This window comes from Zonotrichia albicollis, chromosome 5 (assembly GCF_047830755.1).
Source record: "Zonotrichia albicollis isolate bZonAlb1 chromosome 5, bZonAlb1.hap1, whole genome shotgun sequence".
NCBI classification, from domain to species: domain Eukaryota; kingdom Metazoa; phylum Chordata; class Aves; order Passeriformes; family Passerellidae; genus Zonotrichia; species Zonotrichia albicollis.
The window spans coordinates 15,828,705-15,842,242 of NC_133823.1; the positions used below are offsets into that span (position 1 = coordinate 15,828,705).

At 44.5% G+C, this 13,538-nt stretch overlaps 1 long non-coding RNA gene across 1 annotated transcript in view; it reads left to right on the top strand.

The window, feature by feature from the left end:
• The window catches only part of LOC102060434 (uncharacterized), a 338,547-nt gene that overhangs the window by 18,672 nt on the left and 306,337 nt on the right, over positions 1-13,538 (top strand). The window contains exon 2 of the long non-coding RNA XR_003379910.2: positions 8,769-8,910. This is a non-coding gene — a long non-coding RNA (uncharacterized LOC102060434). The remainder of the gene's footprint in view (positions 1-8,768; positions 8,911-13,538) is intronic.

A 13,538-nucleotide genomic window follows, 5' to 3' on the forward strand; every position in this document is an offset into this window, starting at 1 on the left:
CTATGAGGAGTTTTGGGGAAAGAAAGTGCAGAGTGAAGTAGCATGTAGAGGAAGGATAAAGATCTATTTGCCTATCTGTCAAAGCTCTCTGCTAAAATCCCTCCCCATTCCTCTGTACATATGCTAGACAGCAAGGTGAAATGTGTGTATTTTCACAAGTTCAGAAAGAAAACTTTTTTGGGTTTGCATTTTTTTTGTTTGTTTATTACCCTAATTCTCTTGATCTCATGACAGCCTGTGGACAGGGAAGGAGGAGAAAGGCAGGGAGACATTGACAGGGAGAATCCCATGGGGAAAATGTCATCTCAGAGGGATCAAACCTCACAGGAATGACTGGAGTGGGCTCCTGCTTGGTGCCGCCTCCACTCAGGGTCTACACAGGTTGTCCCATTTGTTACAGGGAAAGGAAGAATAGTGAAGTCAGACTAATTTCTGCAGCAATTTCTCTGGAGTCAACAAGATGTCACTACTGATTGTTTTGACATAGATTTTTTGGTCCTGAGTAATTACCTGTCCTTTTAGAAAAAGAAAACACATGAGGAGACAGAAAACCAGAACAGCTGAGGAGAGTTGCTCGGGGAGCTGATCCCCACCACCTCAAACAGTGCTGACCATGGGTTGTTCTCTGATTTTGGAGGGGGAATGCAAAAGGAGCAAAAAGCCTGGAGGATCTATATCCTGCTCAACCAGAGATAAACTGCAATTGCACTTATCAGTATCTAACATGTTGCCTGATGTTATTGGTTGATGGAGACTAAAAAATATATTGCTCCATGATTCCTTAGCTCTCTGTGACTGTAGGGCTGCACTCAGTGACTCACACAAAAGCAGAGCCACAGCTCCAGCAATGAGAAGGTCAGTGTAAGGGCTGTCACTGGCCATACAAGTTCCAGATCCTTTCTAGGGATTGCTGCAGGCTGGTGAACAAACGTTTTGAAGTTGGAGAATATTGCCTGTCCAGCTTAGTCTGAGCTACCTTGCTGAAGTGCCTTAATCAGGCACCAGAACCTCAGCCTTGAGCCTTAGAGAGAGACAGGAGCTCCAGGGCAGCTGGTTTCCTACATCCTGGCATTCTGCCTCTCCCTCAGCAAAAATGCAAAAAAAGCTTTGAGTGTGATTGGCTCAGATTTGCCTCACATAGGCTCTTAGTCACAGTCATTGCTGTCTTGATGAACCTGACCATCCTGAATGGCTTAAATTACTTTGGATGATGGATTTTATCCATTAGCAAGAAGGTGATATACCAGCTCTGTCACTGGCCTTCCCACAGGAGGATTTAAATGTGCTGAGCTGCAGGGTCTGGGCTTCAACATTAGTGGTACTTTATAAAATGAAGCAAAGTGCACATGAAAACACATCCAGTTAGGCAGTGTCTCCTTTCTACCCAGAGCTTTTTGGAGAGCTGTGCCAGTGCCAAATAGAGTTGAATTAGGTTCTCAGTGGAAGTAACCAGGCAGAAATCACACCTGGACCTATGTAGGCACATGAGATGTTGCTCTGCTGCAGGCATTGCTGTGGCTGCACAGGGCTCCTCTGCTATAACCTCCTGTGCAGAGGAGGACATCAGCTCTCCCCCTTGGAATATGGTCCTGCACTGAGTGTCCCGGGGAATGAGTGGAAACCTCGTGAACTTTTATTGTAATCTAGCTGCTGTTCCTTCTTGTCTGCTGCTTGCAGTGAGGCACAGGTTGCCCACAGCAGCTTGTCCTTCCTGCAGCAGGCTTACAGCTCTTTTTTGTCTAAGCAAAAGAAATAGAGAATGCTTAGAAAAAAAAAAAGACTTTTCAAATGGCTAGGAAAGGAGGGAGAGAGCAGTTTACATAAGCACTAGTAATGAGAATCAGGTTGCTTGTATTTTTCTTGGGATAGAAAAGATACCAGTGAAATTTAAAAGCCTTTAAAGATGTCTGCTGTTATAGTATTACTTAGACTATTGCTCTGCTGTGACATAGCATATTTTTAGAAGCTGGAGAAAGCCTCAGTGCCCTGGGAGTTTGGGTTTGTCAGCATGGCATTCCTCGGCTGTGCAGTCATAGGGACAGAAAGGGATAGACAACATTAATCCAGGTGTTTCCCTGCTCAATGGAAGTGTTCCAAGCAGACCTTCAGGATTTGTCTTCTCTGGGTCTATTTTATCTTTGATCTCTATATGGCTTAAGAGAATGAGAATCCCATCCTGCCCACTCTTCTGTCTTTTCTGGTTACCTCCTACCCTCTGTATTAGTCAAGAACTTCATAGCTTATATGTGCATTTAAATTTTGGCTGGGTTTAAAAACGTTCTGGTTTCCCCCACACCCAAACTAAAGGAAATTTGAGTCTACTTGTTTATGTTAGTTTTCAATTTTGTAAAATGCTAACATTGACTGTTTTGAACTTCTTAGGATCTTGACTGTAAATTAATTCAGCAGCAGCATTGATACGTGCATTTAGCAGGATGGGTAGTGAGGGGACAAAATTCTTTAAAAATGCTCAAATAGAGAAATTGTGCTTGGCCACAGGAATTGTCAGTGATCCGTGCCCTTGTGACAGCCCTGGAGAAATCCCATCTTCCTCACCTCATTAAGACCAAAGGCAACTGCTATTGCTGAATCTCTGAAAAAATGTGAAACTCAGTGCTTCAGACCTGCCTTTCTTTAAGAAGGCGATTACACAGGCTTCCTCCCTCCATGAATTAATAGTGTTAGAGATACTCTCCTCACAAAGCTGGTTTTCTTTTTGCTGCAAGAATACAGCACACAGCCTTTGCCTGGTGATAAGCCTCTCCCTAATTGCCTAGGCTGGTTCCAGTGTTTGAATTTTGGATTGGGCAGGTGGCCTGAGCCAATTTTTTATGCTTTGAGGTTTTAGCAAGGCCCAGCTGCCAGGCTGGGTGAGCTGTGGAAACAGTCTTCTGTAGGGCTTGGCTATTTATCTTAGCCACATCTTTAAAGCCAAAACAGTCCAGGAGCATCTAGCTCTCCTGTGGTCTATCAGCCTTGAAACAGAGCCACGGCTCAGACTGAAGAGCCAACAGAAACACTTTTCTTCTGTACAGTTTCTATACATTTGCTCTTGCAAAATTTTTTTGGAAGGGCTGTTTACATATCAGCCTGAACAGCATTCTATCTGTCAATTTTTCCCTTTGGAACAAAATCCAAGAGCCCTTCAGTTTTTCAGGAGACAAAAAATGTGCTTTTTCTCTGATAGCTGAGCTGGTATTATAAATACTGTGGGCAAAGTTTACTATTAGAAGTCAGTAAGACAGATTTGCAGCCTGACAACTTTTCTGGGTTGGCCTGGAGTGCATGCTGACAAGCCTCATCACTGAAATTGGATAAGTACATACCTCATTTTCACACCTCATGTTAGCACGAGGATAAACAAAACTAATTTTGAAATGCAGTAGAGCTAGCTGGAAAATGAACTCCCGGCTCTGAAAGTGCTCAAATTTCAACACCTATTGTCATGTGACTTCAGACAGAGATAAGGACACTGCAAAGTCCTCCCTCACATCTCCTAGCATCTGCTTTTCCTCATGTTTTTTGGGCCACATGGATTCTTCAGCTGGAAGAGGGAATTCCTATTGAGCATTGATTTCAAAATCTAGCCAGTTCATGCTGCAGATGCCCTTAAAGATCAGTGATGTTGAAAAGCACTGTAGGTCTGGGATGTGGTGGTTTGGATGCGCAGAATGACACTGAGAGAGCCAAGAACTGTGCAGGGCTCCTGTGGCCATGGTAAGGACTTTGTGTAATGTATAAGCTGTTATGATACTGAGAAACAACATTCTTCCTCACCTTCTGAAAAAGTCTTAAAGAAATGAGCTCAGGCACACTCAGATATCCTTTTCTGCTGTCTCTCTGCTTTGATATATCATTTTAGAATTCTTTTGCCAATTTTACAGTGCACAGAAGCAATTAAGCTCCTATGAGAAAGGCAGTCAGATGTCAAGAGAGTGAGACCCCATACTGCTCCCACCAAAATAATACCCTGATTGAAGTGAAGCAACCTTGTACAGCAGCATGGTGACAGTAAGAAAACTTACATTTTATTAGACCTCAGTGAAGCCAGCCAACAAGGTGGAACTATGCAGGAATACAAATTTTTAACGATGTTACATCTCATTGAATAATGACTTGTTTTCAGAAGAGATGATAAAAATAAAGACAAAACATCTTAATGTTTTAAGATTCAAAACATTTAAATATCACCTGAGACAGTGAAATTAGATGAGGTAATGCATTTGCATGAGCTATGAAATCAGGCATTTGCTTATGGGTGCATCATAGAATTTCTCCTGAAACATACCAAAATACTTCACTTTCTGTTTGATAAGATTAATGACTACTTAGAGCTCTCTGTAAGCAATAGCCAGTGGTGTGTAGCTCTGTATTTGGTTGTGCAGTTACTCCTCTGAACCACAACCAGCTAACCTTCCCCTGCGTGTGCAAATCAGATTAAAATTCAGCAATATAGAAGCAATGATAGCAGACAAAGCAGCTGTAAAACATTAGCCACCTCACTTGGAAATGGAGGAACTGGGAGAGGATTGGTAACTACGAACTGTAGAGATTATTTTGTCAGATAGAGCTGTGGTTTTGGGTAGCTTCACGTATGTGATAAAAGGGTAGGTCAGTATGGGATGGTGATCCTTAAAGAATGGGACAGCATTTCAGTGTTTCAAGTTGTAGAAAGTAAATGGTGGATGGCATGTGTGGAAGTGAGCACTGTCAGGGCTCCCATCAGCTGTGGGCAACATCTGCACTCATGGATTGAGCAGTAGCAGAGAGCAGGTTTTAGTTCTCAGGCCAGCTGGCAGGACTTGACCTTGTCCACACTGTTAAAGTCCTTCAGCTGAGCTGCATGCCCACATGGAAGCTGCCTGTTGGACACAGTTCCTGGGCTGTGCTAATGGCAGAATTTGGGAAGTGCTTTGCTGGCACAGGCAGCAGCGTGCTGGAGCTGAGCAGCAGATGTAGCAGAGCTGACTGTCAGGCTCCTGTGCACAGAAGTGGTGTCTGGCATGGTGAGTTTGACTTCTGCAGCTTCAGCCCTTCTGTCTGTCCCTGGATTCTTGTGTTTACAGTCTGTTGTTTCAGAGGTCAGAATTATCATGCATGCAGAAAAAATTTGGTGAGGTGCAAGAAGCACTTAACATCTGCAAGTGCCTTAAACTCTTCCCTGACTTTCTGAACCTGACTCAGGCAAATCCTTATTAGCCCTATTAATGACATGAGATGCCAGGGGAGCCATGAATTTGGTTTGCAATAGTGACAATTCCTGTTCTGTGAGTCAGACTTGTGTCACTGGGCTGTGACCCTTTGGAGCTGGCAGCCCCTCTGCCACTGGGAAAGGGTAAGTGCTTGAGGAGAGCTTACAGGTGGTATGGAACAGCATCATCAAGCAGATGGGCTCTGGCTGCCCCAGTCACATAGTTGTCTTTCAAGACATGTCCTAGATTTTAACCTATTGAACAAAAACACAACAAATCAAATGGGAAACGCATGGTTCACTGCTCTCAGTTTTGATAGCATCAGGAAGGTCAATCAGAGAATAATGTGTGTAACTGTTTTCTAAACCTATCTTTAATGCTTTTAGCTTGGTTTCCAAAGGAAATAGGGTGCATGTAGTAATCCTCTTCAGGTTTTTTTTTTCCTTCCCAGTCATTCTTAATCTGAACAAATCTGACAAGCATGTCAATTCTTAGAAGTTTTGTCTATCCAAGTATAGCAAAAAGTCTCTGTCAGTGAAGAAAGATGGTATTTAAGCTCAGGGAAAGATGAGCAGGGATTGCACAAGAAGGAGCAGTTCTGTAAAAACCCCAGCTGAAGGAAGAGCTGCTTCCTGAGTTTTCTCAATCAGCAAAGATCTATAATAAAATAGGGCTTGAAAACTGCCTTTTGGTTACTCTCCATCACATCTCAGTCATTTTTTTTCAGAGTAAACTTGGCAAATGGGACAACGTTAATAAAAGTAGCTTTGGAAGGTGGGGCTGGTGTTTGCAGCTCTGCCTTGGTAGATAAAAGCAGTAGCTGCTTGGAAAGGAGAGTGATATCATCTGGTTTGCTACCCAGAAGGAGCACTGCTGCACAAGCTGTAAAGAGATCCAGCTGCCTGGCCCTTCAAAATGCCATGTGCTCAGAAAGCTGTGCACACTGGAACAATTTCTTTGTGGTAACAGACAGATGTGCTTTGCCTGGAATGAGATATTTTCTTACAGAGTATTTCAAATGTGCCCTGTAATATCTGTGACTTTTTGTGTTTAATCTAAATTAATTAATAATTAATTTAAATTTTGTGTTTAATTTAAAATAACAGCCTAAATGCAAGGTCAGGGTAACAGAGCTGCATGCAAAACCCCAGATAGCTTTCAGGGAGGGAGAAGGCAGTAGTCAAAGGAATGGTTTATTATCCAATTTTTTCTAAATTGTCTCTTCCTTTGTTTCTTTCCATTTATGTTTCAGCTTTTTCAGTGCCTCCCGATCCCCTTCTATTTCTGTCTTTTTTTGTGTACCCCATTGCTGCTCATTTTTTATTTTTTTCTCCCCTCTCTTCTTCCCCATTAGTTTATTATTCCAGATAAATCTCATTTATCTGTTTTCAGCCTTCTTGCTCCATTTAACTCTTGCCTGAGACTGTTCCTTTCCTTCCCCCACCCTGTTCTGTATTTTGTCACCTTTGTCTCTGCTGATTGTGCCAGAATTCAAACACCATAATTCAGGCGGTGGACAGCAGATATCCCTGGGCACTGAGGAGACCCTTAATTTGATGGCAACTAAAGACAAGCTTCAGTATCTGTATTCTGATTTAAAGTGTTACATCTTTCCCCATCATGGCCTGACTTTTCTGCAGCCCTAAGGAGAGTGGAGAATTGGGTGTCATTAGGATTAGCTGTCTCAAACTGGAAAGAGCAGAGCTGAACTCTGCTGGAGCAGCCCTGTACATACCCAGTGTCACTGGACACAAGCCATGTGTGTTTGCAGCGGGCTGAGCCCAGGAATGCTAATGGTGCTCAGTGGAAATGAGCACTTGCTCTCAGCTATTTCACCTTGCTATTATTTTGGACCATTGACTATGAATGAAGTTCGAGCTGAATTGAGCACAAATCACCTAGAGCTGCATGTGAAAGGCTCAGATGAATTAGCAGCAGAGCCTCTAGCCTCACAGCAGTCCTGTTAGGAGGATGGCTAGTCATGGGGGGAAGGCTGGGGCTAAGTTTATAGATAGTTGAGTGGTTGCGGTAAATGTGTAGGGTAGCAGTCCTAGAAGGTTAATGAGCAGGAGGAAGATTATGAGGGATATTAAAATTAGGGCTCATTTGTGTCCTTTTTTTTTCTAGGGGTATTATTAGTTGTTTTGTGACTAGGTTGATAAACCATAGCTGGAAGGTTGAGAGTCGGTTAGTAATTCATCAATTGTCTAGGGATGGTAGTAGGAGAGCTGGGAATGTTATTGAGGTGAGGATTAGTGGCATTCCTAGAAGGGATGGGCTTGAAAATTGGTCAAAGAAGCTTAAGTTCATGGTGAGGTTCAGGTGGTAGTGCTTGAGTGCTTGGTGTTGGCAATGAATTGCCACCCTGCACTCAAACGCTGCCTGTATGGATTGCCCTCCTCTGTGGCACTTTGTAAGCGAGCAGAGCAACTGCTGGCAGCTAACAGGAGTTGTGACAGTGGGGACTGATATTTGTTCTCTCTCCAGCAGCACACATGAGGGGTCCCTTCTGCACTGTCCTCCACTGGTCACACCCAAGGAAAGCTCCTTCTGCTGGGTACTCAGCAGCAGCTGCAGGAAGGCTCTGAAATTACAGGATCAGCCACAAAAAGAGATCATCCAGTAAAAAGAGATACAGGAGCTTGCATGGGAAATGTTAGAGGGCTGCCTGGCTTCTCTTCCAGACCCTGGAGCTATGTGGCTTTTTGTGTCTGTCAGTAAGAGCAGGAAAGAGACTCCTCTCTGATTGTCCATCTAATTTTCTTTAATTGAGGAAATGGCTCTTTTTGTGGACATTTCTCTCCATTGGGCAGGTTAGAGGTACTGCTTTGGGCATCTCCTGAAGTGCTTGAATGAATGGGAGGAAAAGTGCCTCTGGATGCATGGCATTTATTCATTGCCTCCTCCTTGAGAGGGAGCTTACTGTATCACAGTGTGATTAAGGGCAAGAGAATATTACTCTAAATCAGAGAAAGATGGGGAAGAAATTAAAATTTACTTTCTCAGGCCACATATATTTTTTTCTCTCACTGCTGTCTTTCCTCCATCAGGGAGCCCTGGCACTGTTGGCATGTACAATCTAATGGGTACACCAGGGCCAGCAGCGTGATGGATTTCAATGTCACAGAGAGACTACTGAGTGAAGCACATAGGGGAAAAAAGAGAAAAGAAAAGATCCTTGGATTTCATTGCGCAAATAAATGTCAGAATGAAACAGGTCTGGCATGACTTCAGCTCCCTGCTACCCAAAGTCAGTCACACTGAAATGCTCATACAAGCAAGAAATACTGTACTGCTCTGGCACAGGTGAAATATAGGGTCTAGAATAAACCTTTCTGACCACTGCAATGCTGCCTAAAACTTAAGAATAGACTTATCAGCACTTTGGTGGAGGCTGGAACCCTTCACCCAACCTTATAGCAAGGGTAATTGTACTGCAGTTTGCCAAGCCTGGGTTGGACGGGTGATGTTGAGCTGTGGCTTTCCTCACCCCCTTTAAGTGCTGTGCATTGAATACAAGAGGTGTCTGTCTTGCACTGTGCCATCACCAACCCTCAGCCTATTTTTTCTGTGCAGCACAGGTCCATATTTCCCATGATGAGCCAAGGTGTCCCCAGCTGTTCCAGCAAGGACCTTGGAGATTAAGAGCAGGAGCACATCTCTCAAAGGAAAGGCAAAGGTGGCTTGGCACCTCTGTGTGCTGCTGGCTGAAATGGAGGTAAGGGATGCTTGTAGAATTTAGCAATGTGTAGCAAATTCAGGTCGTAAGCATGTGACCACCTCCAGATATGCTGTTTGCACTGCTGCTGTGTGTGACAGCAGCTCAGGGCAGCTCTTCTCAGTTAAGATTTAGCCTGGACTTATTTGACTCAGGAGACCAGCTACTGCTGTTTAATGGCTTTTGCAGAAAATCTGGAAAGTAGGAAAAGGCTGGGTTTGCTTTGCTTCATCCTTTTTCCTCACCACTTCCCACAGGCAGGCTTTCATATCATTTGGAGCAAAACACTGTCTCCTCAAGGTAAATGAAAAAAAGCAAAGTATAGAAGTATAAAAATCTTTCTTTGTAGAATAAATACCCTTTAAGAACCACCAAAAATATTTTTGAGATTTTAATCGCAGAATCATAGAATATTTGACTTGAAAGGGACCCACTTAGGATAATCAAATTCCTACCCCCAGCCCTGCACAGGGCAACCCAAAATTCACACCATGTGCCTGAGAGTATTGTAAAAATGCTTCTTGAGCTCTGTCAGGCTTGGTGCTGAGACCACTTCCCTGGGGAGCCTGTTCCAGTGCCCAGCCACCTTTGGGGTGAAGAACCTTTTCCTAATATCCAGTCTCAAACTCCCCTGACACAACTTGAGGCCTTTCCCTTGGGTCCTGTCACTGTTACCACAGAGCAGAGATCAGTGCCTGCCCCTTCTGTTCCCCTCATGAGGAAGCTGTAACTGCACTGAGATCTCTCCTCAGCCTGCTCATCTCCAGGCTGAACAGACCAAGTGACCTCAGCCAGTCCTTGTATGGCTTTCCCTTCATGCCCTTCACCATCTTCATTGCCCTCCTATGGACAATCTCTGATATTTTAATACCTTTCTTACATTGTGGCGCCCAGAACTGCCCCCAGCACTGGAGGTGAGGCTGCCCCAGAGCAGAGCAGGACAATCCCCTCCCTTGCCCAGCTGGTGATGCTGTGCCTGATGCCCCCAGGACACATCAAGGCTGGAAGAGATCACCAAATCCAAGGCTTTAAGCAGTACAGAAGTGCAACTGTGCCCTCAGCATTGCCCCTGTAGCCCTTGAACCACTAAATGATGTCACTCAGTGTGAGATCCAGGCACTTCTTAAACATCCTCTGGAGAGTCTCTCTGCCTTTTAGTGATGATATTGCTCCTTCATTTCTGATAAGGAAAGTCTGAGTTTTCCCACATCCTTGGTTTCATTAGGTGATTCTTAGTGCCCTGGGAGGCAGGCTTCCAACCAGTAATCCTCTAGAAATAGTGAGGTTCCATTTGTCACTAGATGCAGCTCTAGCAGTAGCTTCTTTGCATTTTTTTTTTTTTTTTTGGTGACATGATGGCATCTTCATCAGTGGGGAAAAAAATCTGAAAAATTTCCAGAATGGCAGTACAGAAAGGAATCAAACTTGCAGTTGGTACTTATGGGCAAATATCAGTACAGCACCCTCTGTTTCACTGGTGGCAAGTGAAAGGTAAATATTGTAAGTGATGGATTTGTTTGAATGGCTAAAATGAAGCTTTGCTCTGACTCTCCAATGTGCCTTAACTTCCAGGCAGAGTAAACCGTGGCCCACCTTGAGTAATGCACCAAAAGCAATTTAGGAGGGCTGCAAGGAAAGCCAGCCTCAAAAGGGTGGATTGGGCACCCTAGTCCCTTCCACAAAGAGGAGCAGTGATCAGAAGGTGCTGCCGGTGTTTGAGGGGATGGACTGTCTGTGAGCATCATACTTCTGCCTTTGTTGGGTCCAGTGCTGATCTGTAGCTGCTACAGCCTTACAAAATTCTTCCAGCAGCACTAGAGCAGTTGGAGTGGCTTTGAAAGGAGATGGTGGAGCATTAGTGGCTTTGTTTGGCATGTGTCTGTGGAACAGCTTGCATCCACAACCAAATCATTTCATTTACTTGCTTTCAGTCCATGTTCTCATCTCTTTAAAATGGGCACTATAATGCTGTCTCATTATGCACAGACTTTATGGGAGAGGTTCAGTAATCATTATGAAAAGGTCAGATGCTTCTGTGAAGGGCACCTATAAATGAGTCTATAAATAAATAGCCTGGAAGCCTTTAGGAGAGGCTAACAACTTATTTATCTTTTATCCTGCTGGTTGCAGGGGTTGTATAAAAGCAAGAGCATACTGCTAATTAGTTTAATGCTGGAATTTTTGTTGGGGGCACTGAGAGACTGTTGGGTGTAGCAGTTGGCTTGATGTGACACCTGACCAGCACTTGGCTCATACCAATGCACACTGTGGCTCCACGAGGTCTGTGCTGAGCCTCACTGGGGACTGTGTTTCTTAATTGGGAAAGGATTGTGTTTATTGAGATGATACTCACTGCTAAATATATCATCAGCAACTCTGTGGCACTGGTTTTTCCACTTGGCTTAGGAGAGAAAAGCAACTCTTAGTAATGCTTTTTTATTGGCTAGTCTGAGTGCTGCTGGTTTTTTGGTTAGCATTCAAAAATGTCAGCTCTGGACTTGAAGCTGTCTATACCTGGTTTCATTCTACACTCCAGTGGTGTTTAAGCCAGGTAGTAAGAGACACCTGGTTTGCTTTAAGGTCACCATATGGGAGGGGACCCTCCTGATCTGCCTGTATACCAATGGGATGGATACTTTCATTTGTCCCCTCCCTGTGCAACAGGCTTTGGCTGCAACAGAGAGGTCCAGGGTGGAGCACAAAGACAATTCTGTGGGGTGGCAAGAGATGGGGAAAGTCCTGGGGTGACTGAGGGGATGCCTCTTTGCAAGGTTTGTCCCTTGGGCAGCTTGTTTAATTGTTTCAGCATTGCTCAGCTTTTTGTGACACGAGGAGCAGCACTTCCAGCTGCAGAGAAGCTGACAGTTTCAGTGAGGAGAAGCTGACTGTTTCAGTGTGGAGGCTTTCAGAGCCTCTGGCACACAATCACTAACACACAGCTCCTTAGGAGATCCATCCAACTCCTTGATCTCTGGCTGCAGACTGAAGCACAGAAAAAACACTTGAACTTGGCTGTGGGACAAAGAGTGCCCCCTTCCTTTTCTCTCTGACTGAGGAGACTGGACTTACAAAGGGTGTTTTCAGTCCCAAATCATTTTGGTGCTCCTGAACCCAATCTGCTCCAGGTTGCAAATCTGCTTAGTCCACTGACTTTTCCCTGTGTCACCTAATTTAATGGCAGGTAGAGGGAAGAAGGAAGTTATTCATTGCCCTACCCTTATCTCTCCTCTGAAAGAATTGAGGCAGGCTGCGTGTTTATTTTAAATCTGGCTTAAATATCCAAGTTAAAAGACTGGCCTTTTCCCTTGACAGCCTGATCCCAGCTGGGTTTGCTTTTATCAGCAGTCTGAATGGAATAGGGCTCAAACACTCTGTGGCTTCATGACTGACAGTCCCATTTCTCTCTGCTGGGCTTGCACAGGATGGTACTTGGTGTTACACTCTCTGCAGGTGGGATTTCAATGATTGCAACCTTTCTCCTGTTGCAGCCCTTCCTTTCAGAGAGGTGGGAAACACAGGCCAAGAAGAGAAAGAGCAGAGATTACTTAAAAAGGGTAATGCCCTGATGCACAAGGAAAAAAAAAAGTGAAGCTGCAAACTTTGTTCCTCAGTGCAAGATGACCCATCTCAGGAAGGCAGATTTGGTAAGCAGCTCTTTCTGTCTTCAGATCACTGTCTCTTTTGAGTCGCTCAGCCTACAAAATGTTCTCCTACTCTAGCATTTGCACTTGTTTGATTAGGCTGGAGAGAAGTGCAGGGCAGCCCCTTTCTCTGATGGCACCTTGAGACACTTCAGGCCAAGAAATGGGAGTACACTCTCTCCAAAACATGAAGGCAGTGGGAGCTACAGCAAAAGATGCAGCTGAAGAGCATTCAGGAAGGTTCCCAGCTGGTGCTAGAGGAAGGAATTAAGCAATGTGTTAGCACACTGCAGATTAGTCAAGCATCTGTCTGGCCCTCCTGAGCACCCAGGGCAAGCTTATTGTTTGGGTTCAATTTCTACAGAGGGGCATTGCCTGAATTGAGGGGTCTGTCTGTATTAATTGATGTATTAACTGAGCCACATGGGAGCTGTTCCTTTGGCACACCCAGCAGAGCAGCTTTATTGTGTCAGGTACAGCAATATCTGCTGGATTCCTCACTTTGCTAGAAGAACACAGGGGTGAAAAGAGCCTAAGCTTGGGCCCTAGAAAGCTGAGCAGTGCCCACTGTGTGTTGCCTTTCAGTGAGGTAAAGGACTGCATCTTCAGACTCCATCTCCATCTTGAGAATCATTTGGTCATTTGACCTCTTTCTTTGTCCCTGGAGGTCTTCTCTTCTCCTCCAATCCACCTGCCCCAACCTAAGCCCTTTTCTCACAAGAGATTTCTCCATTTTACTTCATGCCAGCCTTCTGGAGATTGTTGAGCCATGTATGAGGTGGGACAAGCTGAAGAAGAGCAGAGATAGAGACTTTTCCAGATGAATACATCACCAGGTTCCTCAGACTCTTACAGCAGTTCTCTTCTCCCTTTCTCACAGGGTGTTGTCTGTTTCTCCTGCATCTTATTCTTAGCCCAGAGGAAAAAGATAACTTTTCTTTGCAACTTTAATCATCACTGAGGAGCATTGGATCTTTGCTGGAGGGA